At 44.3% G+C, this 19,412-nt stretch overlaps 1 protein-coding gene across 1 annotated transcript in view; it reads left to right on the forward strand.

Annotated features, from left to right (window-relative positions):
* The first annotated feature begins 6,354 nt into the window (after positions 1–6,354).
* NUP93 (nucleoporin 93) overlaps positions 6,355–19,412 on the forward strand; it is a 104,112-nt gene continuing 91,054 nt past the window's right edge. The window contains exon 1 of the mRNA XM_060650746.2: positions 6,355–6,462. The gene's annotated coding sequence lies outside the window, so the exon portion shown is untranslated. The remainder of the gene's footprint in view (positions 6,463–19,412) is intronic.

Here is a 19,412-nt window from a genome sequence, read left to right on the forward strand (position 1 = left end):
TGGGAACCACAACGGTACTGGAAATGAAATGGAAAGGGGATAAAGGTAAAATCCTGTTCCTCCATTCACAGTGGGGTGTGACAGAGCCAGGACTGGGGAAATGCAGGGAGATGCCACTGTTGTGTGCTGTCTCTGCACTGGCATGATGCACCCCCCTCCCGCCCCCCCCACCCTTACCTCTCTAGTCTCACCACCTGAGACCCTGCTGTAGGTTGTGTTGCTCAACTCCTCTCTAAACAGCAGAACCTCATTCCCCAAAATCAGTTCTGAAAAGAAAATGGCAAGACCCAGGGCTGCAGCCTTATACCAGCCTGGGTACAAATCCTTTTTCTTTCTTTCTTCTTCTTCTTCTTTTTTTTTTTTTTTTTTTTTTTTTTGTTCCTTAGCTATGTGACCTTGGGCAACTTCTTCCACTCAGCCTGCTTTCCTCTTCTGAAACACGGGATGCTTTGAAAGAGTTCTTGGCAGGATTAAATTAAACAGCATAAATAAAGTTTTTGGCATATGGAGTTCCTTCCCCCTAACTTTCCCTTTATTATAATAGGGTTCTCCAGTGTTCCTTGTCCCTGAGAAGTGAGAAACTGTTAATTCAATATATTCTAATTATGCACCCTTCTGGGTGTAAAGTATGGTGCTAAGATTATTCACTAGCTAGAGAGAAAGCAACCCTGATCCAGCAATCCAGGAAGGAGCAGCGCTCTGGTTGTTCAAACACCCATGCACCCGGCTTGCTGAATGGAAGGCAGGGAGCAAAGAGCCCTTTTTGCCAAAATAAATGGCAATAGATCCTCCCTAAATGTTGCTGGCTGGCGAAATGCACCAATGAGCTAAGTCAAACCCGTTCACACTCACAACACTGAAGTTATTTCTGTTCTCAGGTTTTCTTTCTTTCATTCATTTGACACATTGATTAAGTGCTTGTTCTATACAAGGCCTTGCATTGAAATGAACATATTTTAATTTTTTTTGCAGTAATATGTTTCGGGGAAAAAAAACCCAACAACCAGGACAGTTGCTTCTTGACAGGATAGATGTTACAAAAACACCAAAGAAACTGATTATTGTAAAAATCGGCAGGGTGCCTGGCTGACTCACTTGGTTAAGCTTCCGACTCTTGATCTCGGCTCAGGTCATGATTTCACAGTTCATGAGATCGAGCACCACATGGGGCTCCATGTTGATAGCATGGAGCCTGTTTGGGATTCTCTCTCTCCCTCTCTCTCCCCTCCCCTGCTCGTGCTCTCTCTCTCAAAATAAATAAACATTTAAAAAATCAGTACTATATTGGATAAAAACTCCTCCTTTCAGATTTTCCAGTTTAAGCTGAACCATGAAACTAAAGATCAGATTTCTCATACTACAAAATCAAATGCATCATAAAAATGAAAATTCTGTGAAGACGCTTAAAGATAAAAAAAGCAAACATATTTTTCCAGTAAAAAATTATCAGCCAGATGGAGAAATAAAGTTTTGTTTTCACCTGAGCGCCCTCTGTCTTGACTTTCTAAGGATGGTTTTTTCTTTCTTTCTTTTTTATTTTAAATGTTTATTTATTTTTGAGACACAGAACATGGGCAGGGACAGAGAGACACAAAATCGGAAGCAGGCTCCAGGCTCTGAGCTGTCAGCACAGAGCCTAATGAAGGGCTCGAACTCATGGAGTGCGAAATCATGACCTGGGCTGAAGTCGGATGCTCAACCGACTGAGTCACCCAGGCACCCCTAAAGTGAGACATCTAAGGTAGCCATCGGCCATGGGCTACCGCCTGGTGGATGTGTGTGAGTGGTTTTCATAAAGGTAAACTCTGGCATTTACCTGGGTGGTAAACCTGAGCTCTTACCTGCGCTCTGCCGGGTGGCCAGCATTTAGCAATCTTTTCCCTCAAGGCAAGACAAAGTCTGGCCACACCACAGTTTCAGGAAATGCCTCTGGCGTCCAGGAAATACCTGACTACCAGGACCACACATATACTAGCTGGCCCAGCAGCGCCATGCCACACACGCCACGGTCAGAGCACATTTGGGTCAAATGCTGGGGGTGCCAAGTCTATTTGAGAAATTCAGGTTCTGCTTTGGAGCATAGTCGATAATTTGGGGGGCTGGAGTCTCCATTCTGAGGTCCCCTGGCAGGTAAGGTCAAGTGGGATTTTTCTCAATTAACATTATTCACCGAGCGCCCCCTGGTGGACACAAAGCTACAAATGCCCTGCCACTGCCTTCCAGGGCTTCAAATCCGGGTGAAAAATTTTGGATAATTGCAATGTCATGCTATGCTGGGGATGGGTAGGTATGCAGCTTTCCCCTGATGGGTCAGGGAAGCCTGTATTCAATTCTAGAGTATTGTGGCAACAGGCCTCGCCAGAAATAAAAACAGTTAACACTTACTGAGCACCTACTATATGCAAGACTCTGCTCTAAGCCTTAAACGCTTATTAACTACTTTAATTAATCCTTAAAACAACACTTCCTGGTAGATTATTCTTCTCCCTGCAAGAATACCCACGATGTGAAACAGGTAATCTCCTCCCAAAGTAAACTTCGGTATTCTTGGGTATAGTTACTAAAGAAGGGAGAATGAATGGTGGAAAGCCCCAAAGCCACCCACGTCCACTATTGTTCCCCATACTTATTTGCTGATTCTTGATTTTTCCGGAGTTTGCAGCAAAGGATTAGGTCTTCTGCTTTCTAAGAGTGGTAATAGCTAGAAGTCTGCTTCGGTTTCCTACTTTCATTCTTGGAGACACACTTTTCTTTTGTGATTTAAGTCTCCCCCGCCCCCGCCCCTCCAGCTGCAAACACATTTAATAATCAACCACAACAGAGCCCCTGACAGATGGGCCTTGAAACAGATGGCTCCATTGAAAGGCAGCAATTGAAAATGGAACGTAATTTGAACCAATCAAGAAGATGGGGTCTCTTGGAGGCAAAGTTTCTACAGAAACTGAAACCGTACCCCTACAGCTCCTTTGGTATATTTCCACATCACCCCTCCCCCCCACTGCAGATGAGCCTTCCAGGGGGTGGATCCAACTTTTTTTTTTTTTTTTTTTTAAAACATCTGGAATGTTGAAAAGGAAGAGAGAGAACCCTCAGGGCCTTGTCAATCAATTTCACTTTTCTTTTGGCAAATGTAGCATCCAGTGACAAATTGCACAATTTGACATAAACAAAGTTGATAGATGTCGGCAAAGCTGTTTTAAAACAGCAGCAATGCAGAGATGTGTAGGATGGGGTTTTTTCACTCAACAGTCAGTATGTTTAATAACAAATAAAACAACCAGATGTTTAATAAATCCTACCACCTTCACAATGTCATCTGATAGTAGCTGCTATTGGTTAATGAGACTATGGTATTGGGGCCCCTGGGTGGCTCAGTCGGTTAAGCATTCAAATCTCGGTTTTGGCTCAGTCACGATCTCACAGTTTTGTGAGTTCAAGCCCTGCATCGGGCTTTGTACTGGCAGTGCGGAGCCTGCTTGGGATTCTCTCTCTTTCCCTCTCTCTGTCCCTCCCTTGCTCACGTGCTCTCTGTCTCTCTCAAAATAAATAAATAAACTTAAAAAAAAAAAAAGAATGTGGTATTTGTTCCAATCCCAATTCAGGAAGTTGGTAGTAAAGTCCATTTAAGGACTTCACTGGATAGCTCTTATTGTTATAGGAGTTTCTTTTTTCAGTTTTTAAAAAAATGTTTATTTATTTGAGAAAGAGAGAGAGAATCCCGGGCAGACTCTGTATCGTCAGCACAGAGCCCGATGCAGGGCTCAAACCCATGAACCGTGAGATCATGACCTGAACCAAAATCAAGAGCCCGAAGCTTAACCAACCAAGTCACCCAGGTGCCCCTATTGTAGGAACTTCTAAGCTCACCTCTGAGAGTTTCTTGGACTAGGAAATATTGGCCTTGACATCCTGAGACTAGAGAGTATAGTCCCTGGTGTGCCACTGTCCCTATGTAACCTTGGGTGAGTCATTTAATCCTCCTGGAGTTTAGGTTCCCCACAGAATACGTGATGATGATCAGCCCTGCCCTGCTTAACCCTGGGTTGTTGCAAAGTTCAAGCACAATATTAGATGAGAATCACTTTTTCTTTAATTTGGAGTGTATTGATTTTTTTTATTGAGAAATAATTTCATCTAGTAAAGCGCACAAATCTTGAAAACTCATCTGAAGTGCACAGGGAGAAGCTTCTCTTTTAAGCTTTTAATGACTTGTAAAGAATATTACTGATCATTCAGCCACGGTTTGAGAAGCTTTATGTAATTCGCCACCACCCACTAGGAAGCCATCTCTGGCAGTGCAGTTCAGGATAGGGGGCAATCGTGGCATTGGATTTTGTCTGTCATTTAAGAAATATTTCTTGCTTTCCTTCACAGTACCACACGCTTGGGATTGTGGGCAAGTCTAAAGACATAAAACAAGGTTCCAAACTGCAAACAGTCGGGGGAGGGGAAGTGCTATGAATTCTGGATAGCAAAACATGTAACATTCCACAGTATAGAGAATATTTCACTTATTTTTTACTTTTTTATTGTAGTGTAATGAATAATATATGTGCGGTAAAGTGCACAAATCTTAAATATGCAGCTCGATGAATTTTTAAAAAGTGAATACATCCATGCACTCAGCACCCAGATTAAGAAACAGAACATTAACAGACCTCAGAAGCTTCTCTCATTTCCCTTCCCAGTCAACAGCCCTTCCGCCCTTCAAAATCACCACTATTCTGATATCTGTCACCATAGGTTAGTTTTGCCTGATTTGAACTTTAAAGAAATGGAGTCCTACTTTTGGGTCTGGTTCTTTTTTACCATTATGCCTGTGAGATTCATTCATGTTCACTCTCTTAGTTACTGCAGTATTTTGTTATGTATCTGCGCCATAATTTATTTATCCATTCTTCTGTTAATGGACATTTTGGCTGTTTCCACTTTTGGGTTAGGGTGCTATCAACTTTGTTGTGTATGGCGTTTGGTAAAAATATGTACACATTTATGCTGGAAATAGAAAGATGGATCCCACGAACATACATATATACACATGTAAAATTGTTGGGTCCTGGAGGACGTGTGTATTTAGCTTTCATATATTTGGTGAGTTTTCCAAAGTGGTTGTCCCTGTTTCCAACCCTTCAGTAATATATGATGGTCCCAGGTGCTCCACAGCCTTTCAAAAATTTTTATTCTCGTGTTAAAGACGCGTAACATAAAAAATATACTGTCTTAACCATTTTCAAGTGTACAGTTGAGGGATATTAAATATTTTCATAATGTGCAACCGTCACTACCATCCATCTCCATAACTCTTCACTTTGTAAAACTGAAACTGTACTCATGAAACAAGAACCCACTATTTTCCTCCCCTTCCATCCAGTGCCTGGCAACCACCCTATCCTTCCTTCTCTCTATAATTTTGGCTACTCTAAGTACTATAAGTATAAATAGAATCATAGCATTACTCTTTTTGCAATTGGCTTGTATCAATTAGTGTGTCCTCAAATTTTATCTATGTTGTAGAATATGTCAGAATTTTCATCCTTTTTAAGGCTGAATAATATTTCATTGTATGTATATACCTCATTTGATTATTCATCTGTCGCTGGACACTTGAGTTGCTTCCATGTTTTTGTTTGTTGTAAATAATGCTGGCTGCTATGAATACGGGTGTACATATACCTCTTTGAGACCTTCAGTTCTTTTGGGAATGTACCCAAAGGTGGACCTGATGGATTCTATGGAAATTCTATTTTTAATTTTTTAGGAACTTCCATACTCTTTTTCCAAAGGGGCTGTACCATTTTACATTCCTATTCTTCACACATCAAGCTTGTTCACCCATGGAGCTTTCACTCTTGTTCGTCTGCTTGGAGTGCTCTGCAGCCAAGACTTTGCAAGACTAGCCCTTCCTCGTCATTGTGTTTCAGCTCGGACAGCACCTCTTCAGAGAGGCCTTGGGACGGAACAGGCATTCTCATTCTCATTACCCTGCTTTTTTTTGGTCATAGCCCTCCTTACAAACTGGCAGGTATTTATTGTACTTTTGTTTCTCCCACCAGCTCGACAACTCCATTAGAGCAAGGATCTTGTCTGTCGTGGTCACCACTGTGCTCCCAGCGCCACTGTGCCCCCAGTACCTGGCACTAGGATGGTGCTCAATAAACGGTTAGAAACCCGCGCTAGAGATTGTGCATTCGCTCTCAGCCAACTCTAACCAGGAGGGAAGACTGAGGGCCAAGGCCACGGGCTAGGGGGGCGTGGCAGCTCAGCCGGAGGCCCCGGCCACAGCCCCGCCCGTGTCCTTGTTCTCCTCCGCGGGTCTCCATAAAGTTTATTTGGCGGCGCGCCGCGCGAGGGCTTCTGGGAGGGCCGACTTCGGCCAATCAGGTAGCGCGGGCGAGCGGCGCGAGAAGCGGCGGCCGCGTTTTCCAGCCGGGACCTGAGCTGCTGAGACTGCTGCAGTGTCAGGTAAGGGTGTCGGTGTCTATGTCCTTCCCACTCGGGGCTTGTCCTTGAACCAACCCGGGGCCCCGAAGCTGGGCGGAGTCCGGTCCGCACGCTCGGAGCCACGTTGCTCTCACTTCCCGTTCGCCGTCTGGCAGCCGAGCACGCTTGACGCCGGCGACTCATCTCCCTGTCGAACCGTCCCCATTATAGTGTCTGGCAGCGCCCTGGGAGTGCCTTCTATCCGCTCTCTTTTTGAACACGGAGCTTTGGCCTCCTGACTCCCCTCCTCCCTTACTGCGGCGCTCTGCCGCGGCGCGTCACGCCCACACCCGCACCCCCACCCCCACCCTGTGCACAGCGAACCCACTCTGGGTTGGGGCGGCGCCCCTCTCCGCCACAGCACTCCGCCTGCGTGCTCGCCCCTGGGGATGTACCCTGTCCTCCCTCCAAGGGCGGGGTGTCGACCCTGTTAGCCTTTCCCCACCCTTGGCCTGTCTGCTGTACCCGCATCCAGGGGAATGCTGCTCCGCACGTAGGGACACGCAAGAGATTAGAACCTGGAGATGGCCTGCACTTTCTTGGCCCTCACTGCAATGCCTGAGTTTACTGGGTTTCTTTAAAAAATTGCGGGACGGACCCCAGGGATCTTCGGTCAGAGTTTGGACCACCCTTTCACAGATCCGATGGTTTGCCCTTGTCAAGTGAGAAGGAGATTTGGGTTTTTTGTTGTTGTTTGTTTTGGCCAAATTGCTTTTCAGCATGAGCAAGGATCACCTTTTGTATTCTGTCTGCGGAACCTCAGAGGGTGTCCTTGGGCATCATAGCTTTTCTTTCTTTCAGCTGTTCTTCGTGCATTTGTATTTGGGACATTTGAGTTTCCATTCATGATGAATTTCTGTTCAAGGCTCATAGTTTTAAATACTTATGTTTTAGGCTAACAGATCCTCTGTTTGTATCTCCAATGGGGGCTTCTCCCTCGACATCTACCCAGCTACCTATTTTCTATCCCTACCGAGATGGATGTTAGGGAACTCAGACTGAACCTGTCAAGAGAGGCCTAGCAAGCTTCCCATCATCTCCCCTCCCAAACTGCTCTTCTTTTTGTTTTTGTTTTTGTTTTTGTTTTCTATCTCGGTAATATAAAAGATCTAGACAATAACCTTTGAGTCACCCTTGACTGCTCTTTTTCTTTCTCATTCCACATCCAGTGCTTACCACCCTGGGCCAAGTCACCACCACCTCTCACCTGGATTATTGAAATAGTCTCCCAGCTGGTCTCCCTGCTTCTGCCCTTGCATTCATGCCCTATTTTTCAGCACAGCAGCTAGAAGGATCCTTTTGAAACGCAGGTCAGATCATATCACTCCTTTACACAAAAACCCTCCAGTGAGTTTCCGTCTTATTTAAAGACAAATGCCTCCTAGTGAGCCATAAGGCTTTACATAATCTGACCCACTGTTACTTTCCCACTCTCACTTTCTGCTGTTCTCCCTTTCCAGATGTCAGACATGCTTTGACCTCAGGACCTTTCTGCTAGGGGTTCAATATCCATGTGGTTTGCTCCCTCACTTTTTTCAGGTTTTTATTCAGGGATCATGTAGTGAGGCTTTCCCCAGTTTCTGTCTTCATTTCTGCTTCACTTGTTCTTCTTAGCAATTATATTTTAGTTATTTACCTTGTGTATTGTCTTTCCCTTCCAGAATGTGAAGGGCAGAGTGTTTTTATCTGTTTTGTTCCCTGATAATCTTCAGCACCTAGATCTGGCACGCAGTAGGTGCTCAATAAATGCCAAATAAACGAATGTTCCTGACGCCTTTAGAGACTTGGAAATACAGTGATGAATTAAACAGTCCTGCCCTCGTTGGAGTGATGTTCCTGTAGAGGATACCGCCAGCAATAAACAAACAAATATAGAGAGTAGTATCAGACTATTTTTAAAAGGAGGACAAGGATTTCTGAACAGAGTGAAATGAGAGAGCAAGTGATGGGAATATCTGGGGTGAGAGCATTCCTGGAAGGGGAATACCAAGTTGCCAAGACCCTGAGGTGGGAACAGTTGCAGAAGTGGTGAGCTTGAGTGTCTGAATCTGTTTCTTGATGGACTGAAGTAGAAAATAAGGTAGAAATACAGATGTTCCAAAGAGGGGGAGAGGTCAGCAGAGACCCAGAGGTGAGGGTCCAAGGGGGTATTCAGGGAACAAGCCACTTTAATTCATCAAACATGTATTTGGTACCTATTTAATGCTAAACTTGGTTGCTGAGGGTTCAGAGTTGAGCAGTCTGCCTTACAGGAATTTGCCATGTAGAGGAGACAAACATGGGAAGAAATAATTACAACTATTTCACCAGAGAAGAACAGTAACAGAAGGTTCAGAATATTGTGGGAGGGGTGTGGGATGGGGAGGACTGCCCTAGCTGACTTTGCAGGATACATAGGAGTTCCCCATGTGACAGTGTAGGCTTGGGATGTGTTATAGCAGAATATGCAGCTGCATATGCAGGAGTACGAAGGGAGGAAACCGCGAGAATCGCCCCCAAGAGTAGAGACTTATTAGGGTATCTTTGGGGGAAGGGGAGTGAGAGATGTGGATGGTAAAAGTGACAGTGTCAGAATGCATGCATTTCCTCCTGGAGAGGACGGAAGGTGTCCCTGGTGAGATTAAGGCAGGGGAGCACTTCAGAAAGACTTCTTGCTAAGGGGAGGGTGAGTTAGAGGAACGAGGTAGTCAGGAGAAAAGCTTGAGGGTCAGACCGGGGGCGAGAGAGATGAGGATTGCCTTTCGCAAAAGGTTTGAGAGGTAGACCTGGATATTGGCTGGATGTTCAGGAGCAGAGGAAGGCGACCCTCATGTGATTCCCAGGTGGTTTCTGGCTGACTTGCTGGATGCTAATAGTTTTACCGAGAGACTGGGAGCCCAGGAGGAGAAATTGGTGGTGTTGGTAGCTAAGAGGAGAGAGAAGTGATGAGTTTGGTTTGGGACATGTGTAGTTTGAGGCACCCATGGGTCATCCAGGTGCAGATGTCGGGTGGACAGTTGGAGGTACTAGTTCAGGGGAGAGAGCTGGCCTGGACGTAGAATAATTTCTACCAAACCCTTGTTTTGATAAATTAGGGTTCTTATCTGGGCCCAGATAGTCCTCAGGGGTCTTTGGGTGACCTTTTGGAGGAGGGGTCCTATGAGCCTCCTGCCATTGTATCTTCAAGAGTGTGTGCGTGGTTCTGTTATGTGCACATGTGTACATGAACATTAGACTCACAGATGTCTGTGGCCATTCGAAATATTAATAATCACTGGTAGGGGTTCTAGTTGAAGCCATGGCCAAAGGTGGATCTTATCCAGAGAAATACACAGTGTGGGAAGAGGAGGTCCAAGGATAGAAGCTTGGCATTTAAGGGATGGATAGATGTAGAAGCCACAGCAGAGGAGGCTGAGGGAGGGAAAAGCTGGGAGAGCAGGAGGCGAACCAGGGAAAGGTGGCATCTTCAAGTCAAGGGAGGAGAGTGTTTCAGGAAGAAAGGAATGGTCAGGGTGTCAGAGGCTGAGAGGAAGGGTTGAAAGTCCATTGGACTTAGCAGTTAGGTCAGTGGTGGCTGCAGAGAAATGGGGAAAATAGTGAGGCAAGCAGAAGTTAGGTTGCAGCGGGTGATGTGTGGATGAGGCATGACAGAGGATGGCCATCTTTTTTTGAAGAGAGAGTGAGAGCTGGAGGAACGTGTGGGATTGAGGATTTGTTTGTTGCTATGTTTGTTTATTTTTTGAGAGAGAGAGCAAGAGCGCTTGTGCACACGCATGAGCAGGGGAGGGGCAGAGAGAGAGAGAGGGAGACACAGAATCCGAAGCAGGCTCTAGGCCCTGAGCTGTCAGCACAGAGCCCAGTGCAGGGCTCGAACACATGGACCACAAGATCATGACCTGAGCTGAAGTCGGATGCTTAACTGACTGAGTCACGCAGGCACCCCAAGGAATTGTTTTTAATCTTTTAATTTTAGAATAATTTTAGATTTACAGAAAATATGTAAGATCAGTACAGAGTTCTCTGTACTCCTCACCCAGTTTCCCCTACTGCTGAGGAATTATCTTAGGAGAGGAGACACCTGAACTCTAGGAGAAGCCGCCAAAGACAGCCATCATTTCCTGAGCTCTGGCTGTGTGCAAGTCCCCGCCACGGGCTTTGCCTGCATAATCTAACGTCATCCTCACAACAGCTCTCTGATGTCTAAATCTGTTCCCTTCCTGGTCTTTCTCATTTCAGTAAGTGGCACATTCATGCTCCCGAGTTACTTACTTAGGCCTAAAACCTCGGCATCGTGTTCGACTTCTTTTCTCTCACGCTCTACATAAGTGATTCATATTTACGCGAAATCTATTCTTAAAATGTATACGTGAGTCAGTCTCTTCCGCCACTACCATCCTGGTCCATACCACTCTCCTGTAGCACATCTGGGTAGTAAGAGCAGCCTCCTGACTGGTCTCCCTGTTTTTACTTTGTGCCCTTCCTCCCTGCAGTCTGTTCTCCGTGCAGAAGTGGGAATGAGCCTTTGAAAAGGCTTAACCCTTTGGTAGTTCCCATCACACACAGACGAAAATCAGACGTTCTTATTACCATGTGCTGTGAAACCTACACCACGTAGCCCCTGCCGTAACCCCTCTCCCACCACTTTTCCCTGTCATGTTGCGCTTCAGTCATGTGGCCTCCTGTTCTTCTTCACATACGCTAAATTTGCTTTTGCCTTGGAGCTTTTGCAATCGCCGTTTCCTTTGCAAGAACATTCTTTCAGATATCAGTATAGCTCACTCCTTTATTTCATTTAGGTCTTTGTTCAAGTCCTTTTTTTGTAAATGTTTATTTATTTACTTTGAGAGAGAGAGAGAGAGAGGAGAGTGCAGGTGAGGGAGGGAGGGGCAGAGAGGATGAGAGAGATTCCCAAGCAGGCTCAGCAGCTGTCTGCGCAGAGCCCAATACGAGGCTCGAACTCACGAACCATGAGATCATGACCTGAGCCAAAACCAAGAGTCGGACGCTTAACCGACTGATTGACCTAGGCCCCCACGAAGGTTTCCTTTTTAAAGAAGCTTTGCAGAACACCCCAGCTAAAGCAGTCCCACTGTTCATTCTGCCACATTTCCCTGTTTTATCTCCTTGTGAGCACTTATCAATACCTGGCATCATTTGTCTATTTGTTTATTTTAATTGTCTGTCTCCTAACAGACACAAGTGTTTTGAGTCCCAGAACCTTGTCTAGTTTTTCCACAGCTCTGTCCCCAGTGCCTTGAACAGATAGTACCTAGTGCATGGGAGATGCTTAATAAATATTTGTTAAATGAAGGAAGATGGGGCTGTGACTTTGGTGGACCCAACAGGGTCAGCATAGGAATTTAAACAATAGGAGTCAGGCTGGCTGGGTCCAGGGACCCAGAGGAGGTCCCACAGGACCAGCCAAGAGGATTCTTGTCTTTCCATCAGATAGAAATCAAACATGAGCCGAGAGGAAGTGAGAGCAGAGTTTCCTGAAGACGCAGAGTGCAGATACAAACGGAGCATCTGGGAGACTCAGAAAGGAAAGACGAGGGAGTGTCATCTATGCTGGGGGGCTGGGGTTCTTACTGAGGATTGTGATCTGTTCGTTGTAAGTGCTTCTTTAGGCATCTGGGAACTGGTTAAAATGGACAAGTATTTAGGTGTCCTCTATAAGCCGCTTATGCCCTGGGGCCAAGGGTCTTGGTAAGTCAGTGGTCTGGAAAACATACATAACAGCCTCGCTGGTCACTCCTTAGATGGTGTCTCTTGTGCTGGAAGACTCCAAAGAAATCATTAACTCAAGAATCATTAAATCAAGAAATCATTCACAAGGAGGACGTGCACTGTCTGTACTATAAGACGTGTGTAAGGCGGGGGGGGCTCAGGCCTTAGCAAGAATGAAGGCAGCAAAAAAGCAGTCTTTCATGGGGTCCCTTCTGTTTCCCTAATCTCAGTTAGATATTCTTGGCAAAGTTTGTGGAAGTTTATTCTGGCAGTCAGTGACTGTGTTGGGGAATCTAGCTGCTGTTCAAGGACATTGTCGGAGTTAAGAAAAGTAAAGCTACAGAATGCTTTAAACTTTAGGCTTTTTGGAAGACATGGAGAGTCTTGATATAAATAGACAATAATATAAAACAAATGAAGGAGAGTGATATTAGCACAATGGCAAGCTAAGAGGTCCTGATGCCTGTCTCTACATAAAAACAACAGAACAACTAACAAAAACCACATATGGACAAAAATAGGTCTGTGAGAGCTCCACAGTGACACAAGGCAGCTGCAGACACCCTGTGGAGCACCAAAACTGAGGATTGGCTACATGGAAATCTGTAAGGCAGATAAATGAACAGAATTTAGGTGAGAGGAGATGTTTGTGGGATGGATGTTTAGGAAAACCATTTGGTAGGTAGGACTTGAATTTGTGGTAAAAATAATAGCTGAGGATTATTGCGTGGTTATTATGTGGCCTGTGAAGAAGATATAGCTCTTTTTCCATTTCACAGATGGGGCCTAGCAAGAGTAATTAACTTGCCCAAAGGCGCCTCACCGGAGAGTGGAGGGGCTGGCTGGAGCTCAGGGGTACAGTGGAAGGTGGGGAAAATGGCATGAGCAGGGCGTACGTAAGGATGGTTAGGAGCAGAGTAAATCGGGTAACTGGTACATAGGGTTTAATCAAAAGCAGTGCCTCATCTGCATCCCTGTGAGTGGAAGGCATTGAGGCTTTGAGCAGGAGCAACATAGGGAAAGTGATGGTGGAAAGATTGAGGCAGCCACAGCAAGCAGAGTGACGTGGGAGTGGAGTGGGAGGGGCTCGAAGACATCCTGGTGTCTCTCAAGAGCTTGGATTTAAAAGGATGGAAGTCCTGCCTCTTGTAATGGTGAAGAAGATAGAAGCAGCAGTTAGACTAACTTCATTGTGGTCGTCATCTCCCAATATGGGCAGAGATACGCATGTTACGTTGTAGATCTTAAACTTACCCGTTGTTCTGTATCAATTCTATCTGAATAAAGCTGGGGGAGGAAGGCAAGTACCTTTTGCTATCTAAATCTGTTAAGTAATGAGAGTTGGGATAGCACATTTGGAGAGTGAAGGCTATCTTGTCATCTGAATCTAAAGTATTTGGTTTCCTGAGTTTTTGTTAGGGAGGAACAGTGGTTTGGATAGTGAGAAATACCTGTCTGCTTTCTCTCAAAAAATATATCTGCATCTCTTTGGTTTCTGAGTCTGGAAGGCAGAGAGTACCTGTATATAAACCATCTGAAGTCATGCGCAGATGTAAAGGAGAAGGGCGAGTTAAAACCAGAGAGAGAGGGAGTGAGAGCGAGAGAGAAGCCAGGGGACAGAGTGAAGGAGATGAGGAGGGCAGGTCTTGGGCGGGGGGAGCTGGGGGGGGGGGGCGGTTACTGCATTTTGAGATGTGCCAGATGTGACAGTGAGGTGCTTGAGTGGAAATGCGTAGGCAGTGCCTGGAAACTCTGGGTTGCAGTGTGAGTGCAGGGCGCAGAGTGGGAGTGTGGATTTGATAGTCATTGCCATCGAGGATTCAGGGCCACTGGTGAGACAGACACTCCGAAGTAGGGGATGTAGAGCAGTGTAGAAATGAACAAGTTGTTGGGGCACCTGGGTGGCTCAGTGAGTTAAGCGGTTAAGTGTCTTACTTGATCTCAAGGCTCGTGGGTTCGAGCTCTGTGCCCACAGCTCAGAGCCTGGAGCCAGCTTTGGATTCTTGTCTCCCTCTCTCTCTCTCTGCCCCTCCTCCACTTACACTCTGTCTCTCTCTCTCTCTCAAAAAGAAATAAACATTAAAAATTAAAAAAAAAATTAACAAGTTGTTTGAAGTTAGACAAGGTCACATACAGCCATGGAAAAGAATTCAGACTGACAGAGGTATAAGATGGAAAATCCCAACTCTTCCCTTTGCTTTCTGGAGGTAATGCTAAGGTACGTTTCTCGCTATGTAATGTTTCTTTACTGTGAATTATCTGTGAATTATCTTAAGTGTGTAGCTCAGTGAATTTTTACATATTTATCCAATCATGTGACCACTAACCATATTGAGATATGGAACATTTACAACGTGAGCTGCCATAATAAAATACCATAAACTGGGTGGCTTAAATAGCAGAAGTTTATTTTGTCACAGTTCTGGAGGCTGGGAGTCTGAGATCAGAGTGCCAGCGTGGTTGGGTCCTGGCGAAGACCTGCTTCCTGGTTGTTAGATGGCTGCTATCTCACTGTGTGCTCACATGTTCTTTCCTGGTTGAATGTGGTGGGGGTGGGGGGGTGGGTAGGAAGCAAGCTCCCTGGTGTCCTTTAGTAAGACACCAATCCCTTCATAAGGGCCCCATCTTCATGACCTCATCTGAACCTAATTCCCTTCCAAAGGTCCCTTCTCCAAATACCATCACATTGGGTCTTTTTTTTTTTTTTTTTTTTTTTTTTTTTTAACGTTTATTTTTGAGACAGAGAGAGACAGAGCGTGAACGGGGGAGGGTCACAGAGAGAGGGAGACACAGAATCTGAAACCGGCTCCAGGCTCTGAGCTGTCAGCACAGAGCCCGATGCGGGGCTCGAACCCACGGACCGTGAGATCATGACCTGAGCCGAAGTCAGACGCTTAACCGACCGAGCCACCCAGGCGCCCCCATCACATTGGGTCTTAAGGCTTCAACATGGGAATTTTGGAGGGGCACTTTCTAGTCGATAGCACCCGGAAAGTTTTGTTCTCCTTTCTAGTCGGTTACTCCCGTGCCCCCACCCTAGAAGAACCAGTGTTCTGATTTCTACCACCATAGATTTAGTTTTTTCTGTTCTTAAAATCCATTTAAATGCAATCTTGCAGTATGTGTTTTTTCTTTAAAATAAATCTGGCTGCTTTAGTTAACCACTGTGTCGGCAAAATTTATCCATATTCCACATAGCTATAGTTCAGTCTTTCCCATTGCTGTGTGGTATACCAGGGTATGAATATGCTGCCATAAAAAATCTCAAATGCGATAATTCTGTCTATACAGTGGTGTTTTTTGTTGTTCGTTTGTTTGTTTTGTGTGTGTTTTGTTTTTTTAAAGTGACATAGCATTTATTCAACTTGATTTTATTTATTTATTTTTTTATATATAATTTATTGTCAAATTGGTTTCCATACAACACCCAGTGCTCATCCCAACAGGTGCCCTCCTCTATGTTTTCAGATTATTTGGTGGTGGTGGAGGGCTCAGACTTTTATTAGAATCTGATAAAAGCTGTAGTGCTTTTCTTATATTAAGAAAAACAGAATACATGTATTTCCAGGGGTTCCTAGTGACTTTGATGTCGGTGTCATGGCCTTCAGGACAATAAGCTTTCCTTGGTTTACAGCAGGGTTTCTCAGCCTCGGCATTATATTTGAGCCACGTAATTCTTTGTTGTGGAGGCTGTGCTAGGCATTGTGGTATGTTTAGCTCCACCCTCGACCTGTACCCTCTAGATGTCCGTGGTATGTGGCCTGTCTCCCTGAATTGTGACAACCAGAAATGTCTCTAGATATTGCCAGTGACCTCTGGGGAGGCAAAGTTGCCCTCAGTTGAGAAACATTGGTTTAGAGAAAAAAAGCCAGAGCCAAAGACCTTTTAGAGGCTGATTTGGTGATCTTCCCTGCTCATGCCAGTTTAAGATGTGGCCGGTGTCATTAATTTCCATCACCACTCAAATGAGGCTGCTCCTTCTAAGGACACATTAAGTGAGTTTAGAGACTGACTAAAGGGGCGCCTGGGTGGCTCAGTCGGTTAAGCATCTGACTTCAACTAAGGTCATGATCTCACGGTTCCTGAGTTTGAGCCCTGCATCAGGCTCTGTGGTGACAGGGTGGAGCCTGCTTGGGATCTTTTATCTCCCTCTCTCTCACTGCCTCTCCCCTGCTTGTGTGCTTTCTCTCTCTCTCAAAAATAAACATTAAAAAAAAAAAAAAAAAAAAGACTCACTTAAAATCTCTACATTTGTAGGAGCAGTCTCTTAGGAATTACCTGAGCCAACCCCATCACCTCAGTGGTGATGAGACTGCAATCCAGAGAGGGGGAAGGGTCAGCCCCAGGGCCAGAGGCTGATGTGGGGCAGAGCCAATGCGCAGTTCTTCCATTCCAGGCCCAGCTTCTACTCTGCTATTGCACTGGACAGCCCACTGGACTGCTGAGAGTTTATCAGAAACTTCCCTGGGGGATACTTGATGTTTTTATATGATGCCAGATTGCTCCTCTTTGCTCTCTGGATATGAAACAATACAAGGGGCATTTTATGTATCAGGAAAGCTGATACTGTGCCTTCTTTACTGCAAACACTGAGTCACCCAGGCCAGTGCTAGTCCCGAATCACCCAGCTCTTTCATTTCACTCTGTCTAGGGTAATTTGTTTTAGCTCTTTGTTTTCTCCAGAAGTCTACCTTCTGAGTAATGATCAGATCCAAGTCTCTTTTACTTAGTCTCATGGGACTAGAAAGAATTATCCAACAACAGATTTTTTTCATCCTTTTCCTAAAGGCATCTGAAACAATAGTATCTGTTAAGATGCAGTTTTTCTCTTTGGTTGTTGTTGTAATTGACAGCTGACAGATACAGCAAAAAATGGAATGATAACCAAGGTTTACATTTTCAAAAGAAGAGAGGAGAGCAGCACCAGTCTTAAACTTTTGATACCTCGGGTGAGGCTTTACTCATTAATCTTTGGTGCTGAATATTGAACACACTTCTCTTTCGTTTTAATCCTATTAAGCCCAATTAATAAGATGGTTTGAGGGCAAGATTTCTTCTTGAAATTAAATGCTAGATTTCTTTTGAATCACACCTTCATTGTGGAAACTTGAAGTTCTAATAAAAACCACATTTGATAGTGGGTAATATACATTTAAAAATTATAACTGTCTATCAGAAGTTCTTACTGAATGATAATGAAGTTGTGCTTAAGTAAGTTATAATTTAGTATCAAATATTTACTAGAAGATTTTTTTGAAGCAGAGATGTTTATAATTAAATGACAAAATGTTGCCAAATTGGCAACTTTGGAATAAAAGCTAAAATAACATTTTACAATGATGTAAATCAGTAGAGTTTATAAAATCCTTTCTGTGTATCATCAACCCCTTGAAGTAGTTAGGGATTATCATCCTCTTTTTATAGATGAGGAAATTGAGAGGAAAGATTTGGATTTTATCCCAGGGGTAAATCGACCTACTTTAAGCCAGTAAGTGAACGTTGTAGAGTCAAACGAGGTGCTTCAGAGTCCAGTCTTCTCCTGTCTACCCATTCTGTTTTAAATATGTATATGTATGTTTTTACTTATTTTACTGTCACGTTAAAACTTTTAAAAATAATTTTCAAAAAGGAGTAACATTGTTAATTGTATATTTTGAAGAGAAGAAAAGAGGTGGAAGTAGCACCAATTATTTCCTCTGAAGTATACAAAAAATCCTCCCCCCCGCCAAAAGCATCTGCAAACTATAGCAGGCTAAAAGTGCATTTTTTAGATTCCAAGATCTTTGTAGTTGAAAGAGATAATATTTGGGTGTGTGGTAAGATTAGAATTTCACAGTGAGTACTTAGAAGTCCTGCTTGAGTGTATTGACATTCTGCAGGGAAAATCGTTGGTGTCATTTCCCTGTGCAGTCACCGAACTGAGAGAGATTCCTTTAAGACTGAAGGAAAGACAGAGGCCCTTGCTTTATCTTTTCATCTCTTTGTTACCCCCTTCATATTCCTTGGATAACTGTTCTGTTTGGATTGTGGGTGATAAGGAAAAGGGAAAATGCACATGGGTTTGATATGTTGCCCTGTCCTTGAAAAGGGCAGGGAGTTCCCTCTAGCATTCTGTGCGTTAGGTCAGAAGAACACTTTCTGGATAGATTTCATCATTTACAAAACGGATTTCTTCCCCCAAATCTGCTGTCTAAATAAACACCTTACAGAGGGAAGGGGAATGACAACAGGCCTGTTGTGTTAATCTTTACACGGTAGTGTTTTCACTGCTAGTGAGGGAGCTGTGCCAGGGGCATATAGCCAGTAAGCGTTGAACCTGGATTTACTTACCAAGTCTAGCTCAGATTTACCTAGGCAAAATAGGGGTTGGCAAACTATAACGTGTAGGCCTGAGAAGCTAAAAAGGGTTTTTACATCTTTAAATTGTGGGGAAAAAAATCCAAAGAAGAATATTTTATGACAAGTGAAAATTATATGAAATTCATATCTGAGTGGTCATGATTAAAATTTTATCGGAGCACAGCCATGCTCATTTGTTTACCTATCATCCAGTTTCAAGCCCAGCTGTGCAGGTGCAACAGAGAATGGCCCACAAAGCCTAAAATAATTTGCTGTCTGGCCCATTACAGAAGAAGCTTGCTGACCCTTGCCCTAGCATACCGGTCTCAAAGACTAGAAACTGGAAAAGAGTTTGGTAGACAGGATGGATGGCTGTGAGGCTCTTTCACTCTTTTCTTTGTTTTCGGTCAGCTTTGAGGTACTGGAGGTGCTCGTTTATGGAAATATATCCTGTAAGTATCATGGGTTCACAGCCACCTCTGAGATGACCCAGTAGTTTTTAAACCGTGGTTCCCCAGCTTGGGAGTCCACAAAGCCCTGGGAAAGTGGGAAGGCACATTCTACTGGTGGCTGATGCTTTAGAAGAAAAGACACTAATGAACTAATAATTAATACCAGAAAACAGATGTGTAGACATTTTAATACAATAAGCATGAATACTGTAAGAAACTGAGAATCAGACCATCTGCAAAATCCTGAAGGGGCCACTCTGAGAATACTGATTTAAAATGGTCTAGAAGTGTTGAGCAGTTTGCATATTTAATTATCCATTTGGAAGGGAAAAATACCCTTCGTGTGTTTCCTTCACTGTCACACTACTCTACTTCACCACCACAGCGCTTCACTTTTGACACCCAGTGTGTGGGTTTTCCACACATCAGGCAATT

The sequence above is a fragment of the Panthera onca genome, chromosome E2, assembly GCF_046562875.1.
Source record: "Panthera onca isolate mPanOnc1 chromosome E2, mPanOnc1 haplotype 2, whole genome shotgun sequence".
Classification (NCBI taxonomy): Eukaryota; Metazoa; Chordata; class Mammalia; order Carnivora; family Felidae; genus Panthera; species Panthera onca.